Below are 10905 nucleotides of genomic sequence, written 5' to 3'. Positions count from 1 at the left end.
AGAGATGAACAAAGAAAAAGAGAGAACTAGGCAGCAGGTAAGCCATAGGAGCTCTCTGTATGCAATATTCCTCGTTAATTAACTTATGGTCAATGTATTGTAGGACTGTGGTCACCGTCTCATGCCTGAATGCTGCTCTGGGGGAGCCTCACGGCCAGGCTCTATGCAAAAGACTGACTGTGTCTCTAGGAAAGTAATTTTGAGAGAGAGAAAACATAGTGAGAAAATGCCTGAGGCGTCCCCACTCTCCAGGATGGTGATCACTGCCAATGCTTTCGATGTCTGTCTTTCCACAAGATTGGTCAGAGCCTCTAGCACATGGCTGCACTTAGTGTGTGTCCACAATGTGGCCTTTGTGGTCATAAGCAAAGAGAGCAAAGGATTCTCTTTCTTCCACCCCAATTCTTTGTTATTATTTCAAGTAGAGTAGATTGGAAGATAGCTGGCATTTAATACAGGATTCATTTCCAAGTTTCTAAATTTCCAGGCTTGGTTGTCCCAATGAATTCTCCACATTACCTCTTCTCTGCACCTTTTAGCTTCTTTATAAACATAGAAGACTGATGTTTTTCGAGACTCTTTTTAACTAGGACGATGTTATAAAATATGGAAGCTGTGTATTTGAAGGTAATACATGGGAACTCTTAGAATCTTCAACATTAGCAATGGCAAAAATGTCAATTGACCTAGAAGTTCATATGCATTATTTCAGAAAGTAGTTGATTTCTAGTAACATCAAATGTTACTAATAATTGTTTACATTAAGAAACATGTATTTTTCTCTTTTAGAATAAGTTGAGTTGATATAAGGAGCGATAGCACAGTAGTAGGGCATTTGCCTTGCACATGGCTGACCCAGGATAGAACTGGGTTTGATCCCCAGCATCCCATAGGGTCCCCTGAGCCAGGAGAGATTTCTGAGCACATAGCCAAGAGAAACCCCTGAGCATCACATGGTGTGGCCCAAAAATCAAAATTAAATAACATGAGTTGCTATTACCTAAAACTTTATTTTTTCCTTTTTTAAATAATATAAACACCATTATTACAAACATGATTGTAGTCGGTTTCGGTTATTAATGGAACACCCCCTTCACTAGGGCAACATTTCCACCACCAATGCCCCCTTCTCTCCCATCCCCTGCTTGTATTAGAGACAGGCATTTTAATTCTCTCACTCATTAACATTGTAATGGTAATTGTTATTGTAGTTATTTCTCTAAGTGTACTCAGCACTCTTTGTGGTAAGCTTCATATTTTTATCTTTTATTAGAAAGAAGTAAATTTTAGTCAGAAAAGATTGGTTACCAAGAACGGAGTTGGGGTTAATAAGTATATTGCCAGCAGAGATACAGTTCAAATCATAGAATAAGAGCTCACTAAGGCAAACAGTAGTCAGAGTGAGGCAAGTGCTTTCAATTTTCCAGGGAGATGATAACCTCCAACTATGATTTTAAGACAGAGGTTGCTTAAGCAAAATAAGGAAGAGGACACTAACAAGAGTTGCAACTGAGCTTTGATTCTTTTTTTGTGTTTGTGTGATTTGATTTTTATTTAAACAGTATGGTTACAAAGTTGTTCATAAGACAGGGTTATTTTTTTCCACAGTAAACTTGTTCATGATTGAGTTACAGTCATGCAATGTATAACAACCTTTACCAGTGCACATTTCCCGCCACCAACATTAATAACAGTTTCCCTCTCATCCTTCCTGATGCCCTCTTCCCTCCTACTCATCCTCCAATCTAATTCTTTCTCAGTTTCCTCAATATATCCTAATGCCAATTGATCCCACCTGGGCTCCTTGCATGACCTACTACACAAATGACTTATAAAACCTTAAGCAAGAAGAGGAAATGTGAAGCAATAAAGCTTTACAGTCTCTAAGAACAGCTTTCTTTGAACAAAGAATAATCAGCAAACAGACACAATTTGAGATATAAATGTTGGTGAAATGCTTGTGTTTCTCAGAATGTGTCAGGTGGTCAAAACTGCAAATTTCAGTCTGGAAGCAATGAGAGGAGTAAGAACAATCTATCCTATTATTTGAAGGTGTTAGTTAGCTGCCCTCCTTTCCAGAAGAGGCTATCTGAACTTGTAAGAGTATAGAAAAGTTCTACATTCTAGTTTCTATATTCCTAACATTAAGAGTTAGTGCTCTTGCCCTTCGTGGCCCAAATACTTTAAGTATCTAACCACTCATAGAACTTATCTAGATCCGTTCCTGGGCCTATAGGTTCTCAGGATCCCAGTCCATGACACTGTTCTGGGCTGGGAAAACTGGCCTTATCATCTCTTAGAAGGTAATGTAAATTTAGAATTAACTGCTGTTGTTTTGCATCTGTAACCGTGCTTTGCTTTAGACATAAAGACGGACATGACAGGCCTCAGATATGTGGCAGAAGGGACTAGGTGAGAACAGCCAATTCCAGAAACTAACCAGGGCAGTTAGTTAGACTAGCAACAAAAGGGAGCCTGTGAGGCGATAAACCTAAGTAATTGCATACCAAAGTCTCTGGCACCCAGTAGGAGCCCAAGCTTCCACCTCTACTACTTCAGCCAACCAGTTTAAACCTGGTGATGCAACATGTACTAAGAACCAATACTTTTACCCCTAGTTTGAAACCCCCAGTAGTCCTGTATATAAGAAGGTTTGCAAATTTCATCTGAGTCATTGCCACCTGGGAGAGGTACAGTCCCAGCATGCTGGTATTAAACTCCTTTGTATATGCATTGCTGACTCATCTACTATCAGTCTTTGTGGGTTAGATGTCAAGTTCAGAGCTAACATTTCTAGGAGTCATAAGTGTTTCAGAATATTTTAGAAGTCAGACCTTGAGTTTTTCTAGACCTCCCACACCTTTTTTTTTACCTGCTGTTGCTTTACACAAATGCTTTAATCAATACTTATTGGATAAGCCAGATGGGGTCTATAGGAGGAGAAAACTGCATTTGCCAAATATTCAATGCAAATCAGGAAAAGTGAAGTCCAGTCTAACAAACTTCTCTTTCAACTATCACCAGCACCCCTCTTCTTCATGGATGCACAATTGATGTTAGGTAAAACATTTGGTCTGCTTTGTGCAGACTTTACAGTTTTTTATTTCTTCTCACCTACATGAAGTCATTAGGAAGTTTGTAGCCTCTTGTATACTTAACCCATTTCTCCACAGACAACATTGTCTCTTTAGGGATAACTGTCAGCTCACAGACTAAATAAATTGATTTGTCCCTTCTCTCTTTGATTGCCATGTGTTTCTGTTCAGAGCCTCATCAATCTACTCACCCCATAAAATCTACCAGAGTAATGAAAAACCTGCCTAGTACTGTGCAATATAATGGAAAGATTGATAAGCAGAAATCACATGGTTCTTTGGGAGCTTTTGTTTCAGTGAAGGAGACATACAAAGGAGACAACCAATACATAAAAGTAATCTTTCCAACTTGTGTAAATGCTTACAAAGGCAATAAATAGGGTGTTATGGGAAAATAGTAAAAAGATTAGAATCAAGGAAAGTCAGGAGAAGTCATGAGTAGTCAAGAAGGTTAGAAAAGAATATTTTGGTAAGAAAACATTTAAATTTGGATCTTGAAGATAACTTGCCTAACTATGAGAAGAAATGATTAATGTGTATTTTAAGAAGAAATTAGAATAACTTTGAAAGAGTTTTCTAGTAATTTCATCAAAATTAAGAATTAGGTTGACATAAAACATAGTATCTGATGAAGATAATTAGGTGACCATCAGGATCCAGGTAGATGCTACCTAGACCTACAGTCCCATTCCTGCAGCATGAACATGGATGCTGTCAACATCTTCCACCAGGAGGGACTCTATTTTTCAGAGAATCTGTTTTAACAATTGAATTCTTTGTATAGGTGCACCATGTACAGGGCTGCATTCTTTGTTTTTGTTGTTTTATAATTTTTTATTTAAAGCACCCTGGTTTTCCAAGTTATTTATATTTGAGTTTTGGACATAAAATGTTTCAGCATCAATCCCACCACCAGTGTCAACCTCTCTCCACCAATCTTCTTAACATTCAGCCCATACCTCTCCTACCCAGCCTACTACTTTTTTTGGTTGTGGAAGTTTGGGTCGCCTGATTTCAGTGTTGTAGACTCCATGGTTTGAATATTTTATTCTTTTTTTTTTTTTACCACCAACAATGCATCCGAATCCCCTTAATCTCCATCCCTGTTATTTCATATGTCCTTATTCCCCTCCACTCTATTTCTTTCATTCTCTTCCCTATACTCTGGGATCAAGAGTGTTCTAGGTAACTGCTATTTAACCCATAGCATTCCCTCATGTAGTTATTGTAAATACCACTTACAAGTGATATCATCTAGTATTACCAGCTCCTTCTGGCTTACTTCATTTTATATGGCGTTTTTCAGTTCCATCCTTGTTTCAGTAGATTACATTATTGCATCATTCCTTAGATATATGTGGTTGCAATTGTATATAGGTACCTGCCACTGTGCCACTACTTCCACTGAACTGATACTGCCTAAGATCTTGAAGCAGCAGCAGCAGCTAGTCACCACCACTGTCTGCCCCTGGGAATAAAAACAGATGTGTGAGCAAGATAGAAGACAATTTACAATGAAATCAAAACAGCAGGCTTGGAGAGAGCTTAGCTTTTACCCCAGGTGTACTTGGAAAACTCTAAGGAAGTTCTTAAGTACCTTGAAAAAAAAATTCTGAGAGGTACCCAAGTGTGGCTCAGCCTGTCTATTCAGCCTCACTTCCAACCTTCATTCTCAAATCTCAACTCCATAATCAGTCCGAGATACAGGGGGGAATTGAGATCATGTTTAATTATTTCACAGATTCTTTACTCCTCTGATAGAGGCCATAAAATTCAGTTCAAGCCGGTTTGTTAGACTACCACTGAACAAGAGGAAAATTTAGTCATGATCAACAAAATTTAGCAAACATAAGATTTCTGAATTAGTATCAACAGGATCAATGATCCAACCACTTCCTGTCCCCCATGACTGAATAATTCCATGTTTTATAAGCAAGTACATGCCTTCCCAGGAAAGAGAATGTTTGCCAGCTATTTTTACTCTAGTTGGTTACCGAAAAATATGAATCTAACCATAAAGACAGATCACCTGGGGTAAGGAGGGTGTTTCTTCTGAACACCCACCTGTAGATCAAAAAATGTGACCTCTTCTTATTTCTAAAATTGATAAGATATTCCTTCTACACTTTCAAATGATGACAAAAACTTCAACAAACATTATTGGATTATCTCTGTCAAACACAATCATATAAAGTGATTTAAGGCAAGTAAAATGTTCTAGTTATCAACTAAATGTGTTACTCTACAATATTTACTTTCTTAATAAAGTTTCTGGGCATATGATATTCACTTACTTTATCCTCAAAGAAGTGAGGAAATAAAATGTATATGAATCCATAGGGTGGACTCTGGATCCTTGTAACTCAGTGCTGTACATTTAAATAATTTATGATTAATCTGTCCTGAGATACCTTCTAATATTAATTATTGATGGCCTTGCTGGCATAAATCACAATTTAATCTCATCTCCAGTTTGGCTGCAACCTAAGAGACTTCTCTTCTATTATCTCTGTGGTTGGTATTCAGATATAGTTGGAGCTTCCGACAGTTCTGCCCCAACCGATCTAGAATTCTTATCCCAGCTCCCAAAATTTACTCCCCACTTCCTTCAGCGGTCTCTTTAATTTCACAGTCAACTGCTCATTTCTACTTACATGCAGAATGTCCATGTGTCTAAAATACACACAGCAGCACTATGTTTTGACTCACAAAAGGAGAAAAGCAATGGTCCAAGACCACTCAACAGGGCTTGTCAGTTAAAGGGGAAGTGTGCCCACAAGCACATACATCCACACCTGCATACACATACACCTGCGCACACAACACATACACACGTGTGCACACACACCAAAACAGAACAAAAACCCAGTATTTAACATTACACTCAATCTACAACAAACACAAATTCAGAATTATTTTACAATGCTCAATACCCTGCTCAAGTCAGACAGAGTATAGGGTTGAGGAAAAAAAAATATAGATCTCCTGTCTCTAAAATCATGGAGGCACTGTCAATTGGACTTCTACATAGTCACCCTCAAGTAGGTGACTTATACATGGGGGAAAATATTATCCCCTTCTTTTAATCTTTTTTGTTTCTAGATACTTTGAATATCTAGTAACTTATTTTTACCTCAAACTCATCTTCGGCTCATCTTCTTCCTTCTCTTTTTTTGTATTCATTTATTCTAAAAGTTTTTATCTATGCATTTATTTATATGACCAATATCTGACAAAGGTAAAAAAAAAGGAGGAAGTAGACATAGTTTATATTTTTTTTATTCCGTGGTTAGGCCAGGGTTTAGCCACACAAAGGCATGCTCTACCTTTGTTAAATCTTTATCTTTCTGCCTTCATTTCTTTTTTAACAATCCCTTGAAGGTAAGCCTGGGTTGCCCTTGAACTGGCCATATTTCTATATTATTTTCCTTCTATCGTGTTACCAATCTCACAGATAATACGGGATTCTTTATTTGTGTTCCTCCCTTTTATCATTGTCTGAGTCATAAGTTTGAGTAATGAATGGAACCTGAAAAGAGAATCTATTTGATCCTGATCCTTGAAGTATTTTCTTTTAAGTTGAAAAGATAACCTCTGCTTTTTCTCTGTAATTCCAAATATACCCTTTTGTCTAGAGTAAATGTTTTTGAAATCAGTTATTGGTTTTCAATATTTATGCAACTACTTAACATGGGAAAAAGACATATGGTTGCAAGATGGCATGTAAATGCTGTAGATTTAATTTCAAAAGAATAGGATACTTGACAAATAGTTAAAGATAAAGTGAAACAAAGAAACTCAAAGTGAGGTTATTTATACTGAGTTTATTTTTAAAGATGAGGAAATGAAAATACTTTATAAATATTTTTTACTAAGGATTTAAAAATTTTCTAAATTTTTTAAAAAAATAATAAATATATCAAATGAAAGGTTTATTAGGAATAAGCTAATTCTCTCACCTAACAGATGCTATTTAGGGATTAAAAATAAAAATCATACTGTATTCTTACATAACATATTTATATAGTAATTTTATTGTTGTGTTATCTATAGTAATAATCAGCAGAAATATAAATATAAAATATTTTAAATATTTATTTTTACAGAGTAAAACTTGTGTTTAAGAGATTTTATGAAATTTTTAATGCCTATTAGAAAACCTTCAAGAAGAAGCTATAGTGACATAAATCCCAGAGATAAAGAGAGTTTAATAGGTTCCATTAAGTGAGTGTTGAAGAGTTGAGTTAGGATATCATAGACACAAAATAAATCTTGAGGAAAGTGCACTGAGGAGCCTAGGAACATAAAGGAAGCAAATTTGGCACAGAAGCTGTCAGAATCAGAGCAGATCTTAAGGGTGAAATGTGAGGAAATAAACTCCATGAGGATTCAGCAGATACCTTTGTCTCTGCTATGGAGATATTTAACAGAATTCAGATATGACTGAAACTGTATGCAAAAATCTACATTCAGATCGGAGGAAGTTCTCCAGATCACAAACTCTTCTTCCTTCCCATCTAAAGGAAGATGCTAATCATGAACTGTGATTTGGGAGTTGGAGGTAAGGAATCTAAGAATTTTCCACAAATGTAACCCCAGAGATCAAGGGAAGCCAACCAGAGTAGAATGACTATTCTGTGGTCTATACTTACAAAGAGGCCTGGCTTCATTTTTATGTTGATACTGGCTTTTTTGTTTTGGTTTTTGGGTCACACCTGGCAGTGCTTAAGGGTTACTCCTGTCTCTACACTCAGAAATTGCTCCTGGCAGACTCAGGGAACCATATGGGATGCTTGGATTTGAACCATCATCCTTCTGCATGCATGGCAAATGCCCTAACTCCATTCTATCTCTCCGGCCCTTTTAAGGACCTTTTCTTAGATTCAATAAGGAGGAGAAGACTTCGATCAAAACCTAAGAAAGGAGTACTGAAGATTAAGGAAATAACATCAAGATGACAGAGAAAAGAGAGTAGTAATAAAAGGAATTAAGTCAAAATGTATCACTAACCCTTAAGGTATGTGGGGTTGAACCACATTGCTCTACTTATAATTTTTAAAATTGATTATAGTGTACACATATTGGGATACCAGTAAAAGTTTGATAAAAGTGCTCGCTTCGGCAGCAGCACATATACTAAAATTGGAATGATACAGAGATTAGTGTGACCCCTGTGCAAGAATGACACACAAATTCGTGAAGTGTTCCATATTTTGGGTACAAAAACCTACAAAAAAAAGTCTTGCCTAGGATAAAAGCTCAGATCAAAAACGGCACAGAAATTTTGTATCCTGACATTCTTACCCCAAAATGCACCAGCAATACAACATGGCACCATTCCTTTTCTCAAAGGCATACTAAAAAAGGGGAAATTATATGTACAGAAACAAGTTCTTACCTACTAGGGATAAGAACCCATACATTTTTTAATTTTTTTTAATTTTTATTGTGGTAAAAGTGAATTACAAATCTTTCACAGTAATATTTAAGGCAATGAATCAGGGGCATTCCCACTACCAGTGTTGTCCTCCCTCCATCCCTGTTCCCAGCATGCATCCCACATCTCCCTCCATTAACCCCCATAATGCTAGTGAAACTGTTCCTCACTTGTACATCTTGTTGTAGATTGGGTATAGATTCTGTTGTTGTTGACTTTGAATTTGTATTCAAGTTTGATCATTTTTTTATTTCCAACAAATGAACATATGACTGTCTGGTCTTGGTACCATTGGCATGGGGGGGTGTGAAGGGAAGGCAAACAAAAAAGAGAAAAACTAGGAGTCTGTTTAGGTGTTTTAAATATCCATTTAGAAGAAGGAAGGTGTGGCTGAAAAATCAAAAGAAAAGTAAATTCAAGATATAAAGTACTAGATAAGATGGTAGATCCATTGTAATTTCTTCTTATTGTTTTCATAGTGGCCACACTAATATATATTACTTTTTTTTGTTTTGGGGACATACCCAGCAGCACTCAAGGGGTTACTCCTAACTTTGTGCTCAGAAATCACTCCTGGCAAGCTCAAAAGGCCATATAAAATGCCAGGATCAAACCCAGGTCCATCCCGGGTCATACACATGCTAGGTAAATCCCCTAACACTGTGCTATCACTCTGGCCCTAATATATATTACTTCTATACTCTAGACTTTCCCCTTCTCCACATCCTTCCTGAACAATTATGACATATTTTTTCAAAATAATTCTTTTAACTTATGTGAGTTTAAATCATGAAATTTTTGTTTGCACTTTCTTAATTTTCAGTGAACTTGAGCATTTTTTAAATATTTGTTGGTTATTAAAATTTCTAATTTGAGAAAATATCTTTTTAGACCTCTACCTTTTTTGTTTGTTTGTTTGTTTGTTTTCTTTGGTTGCTTGCCTTTGTTTGTTTTGAGCCACACCTGGTGATGCTCAGGGGTTACTTCTGCCTATGCACTCAGAAATCCTGCCAGAAGCGACTTCTGAACACAGAATCATGAGTAACCCCTGAGTGCAGCCAGGTGTGGTCCAAATCCCCCTAACAAAAAGAATCATATAACTTGAAGTATCATTATTGGTGCAGAACAAACCTCACAGTCAATGTGGGACCAGTAGTCCTTGGTCAGCAACCAGACATAACCTTTCCACTACTCAGGTCAGGAGGATTAAGTGTGACTACCAGTTCAAGTTTAGGTCTAGATCCTGTATGAGAAAACATAATCAAGTTCTTAACTACGTTTCAGATATCACCACTGTTTTACCAGGGACTTTTATGAGGCATTCCAACCCTTTTTATTATTTTCTCCACTCTATTTTCTCCTTTTGTTTTTGGTTTCACAACCTACCTTGCCTGCTCTTCCTCTTTGAGCCTGTCCTTCTGTTTTCTCAGGAGAATCTAAGATGAAGCTGTTCTCTGAATGTGATTCTTCTTAGTTGTTGCTTTAATGTGATAACAATTTCTCTCCAACTTCTATAGCAAGGAAGAAAGAGGAACCCCCTGGAATGTATTACAGCATGTAGCAGACCTGGTTTTGGAACCTGCCTTCCATATAGTGAAACTGAGCTCTACCAGGATGAGCACTGAGCACAGAGCAAGGAGTGATCCCTGAGAACTGACAAAATAGGAAGCTTATTGCTTATTGTTCTCAGTCATATTTCAATTCTGGAAGTCACAAAAGAGTAAATGTGTCACACTCTTTTGTCACAGTAATCACAAGTATGATGGATAGAGAAATTGAGTTCCACCTTTAAAAAGTATATTATCGGGACTGGGATGCTGGAAGAAAAAAAGTATATTATTATTTAAAATAAAATCATAGTTACAATGCAAAGTATGTGGGGTTTGGGGTATTTTTTTGGGTGACACATGTCCAGGTTCAATACTTTAGGGATCAGTCCTAATGAGGCTTAGAATTAAAAACAGATTAACCAAATGTAAGACAAGCACCATATATACTATACTCTCTCTGAGCTCATTTATACTTTTGGCATACAACACTAAACAGCATCATATTGCCCAAAATCCTTCATCACTGTTGCATGACTTCCACTAGCTTTATTCCCATTCCCTACCTCCTATCATCTCCATCCACTGTTTGGTTAATCTCAGGTTTGTTATCCAAGGACACATTTTTTTTTATTCTATAACAATGTTTTATTTCACTTGTACCACAATAAGATATCCTGGTTTTTGTTCCTCTTTTTTTTTTTTTTTTTTTTAGTTTTTGGGTCATACCCGGCAGCACTGAGAGGTTACTCCTGGCTCTATGCTCCTGGCAGACTCAGGGAACCATATGAGATGCCAGGATTCAAACCACCGACCTTCTGTATGC

The 10905-nt window shown here is 36.9% G+C and overlaps 1 non-coding gene across 1 annotated transcript; it reads left to right on the top strand.

Moving 5' to 3' along the window:
* Positions 1-8204: 8204 nt before the first annotated feature.
* On the top strand, positions 8205-8311 carry LOC126002305 (U6 spliceosomal RNA). The gene has a single exon (XR_007493053.1). It is a non-coding gene; the product is annotated as a U6 spliceosomal RNA (small nuclear RNA).
* The last annotated feature ends 2594 nt before the right edge of the window (positions 8312-10905 follow it).

This window comes from Suncus etruscus, chromosome 2 (genome assembly GCF_024139225.1).
Source record: "Suncus etruscus isolate mSunEtr1 chromosome 2, mSunEtr1.pri.cur, whole genome shotgun sequence".
Lineage (NCBI taxonomy): Eukaryota > Metazoa > Chordata > Mammalia > Eulipotyphla > Soricidae > Suncus > Suncus etruscus.
The sequence above is the reverse complement of the archived record's forward strand: the minus strand, read 5'-3'. Positions and strand labels throughout refer to the sequence as shown.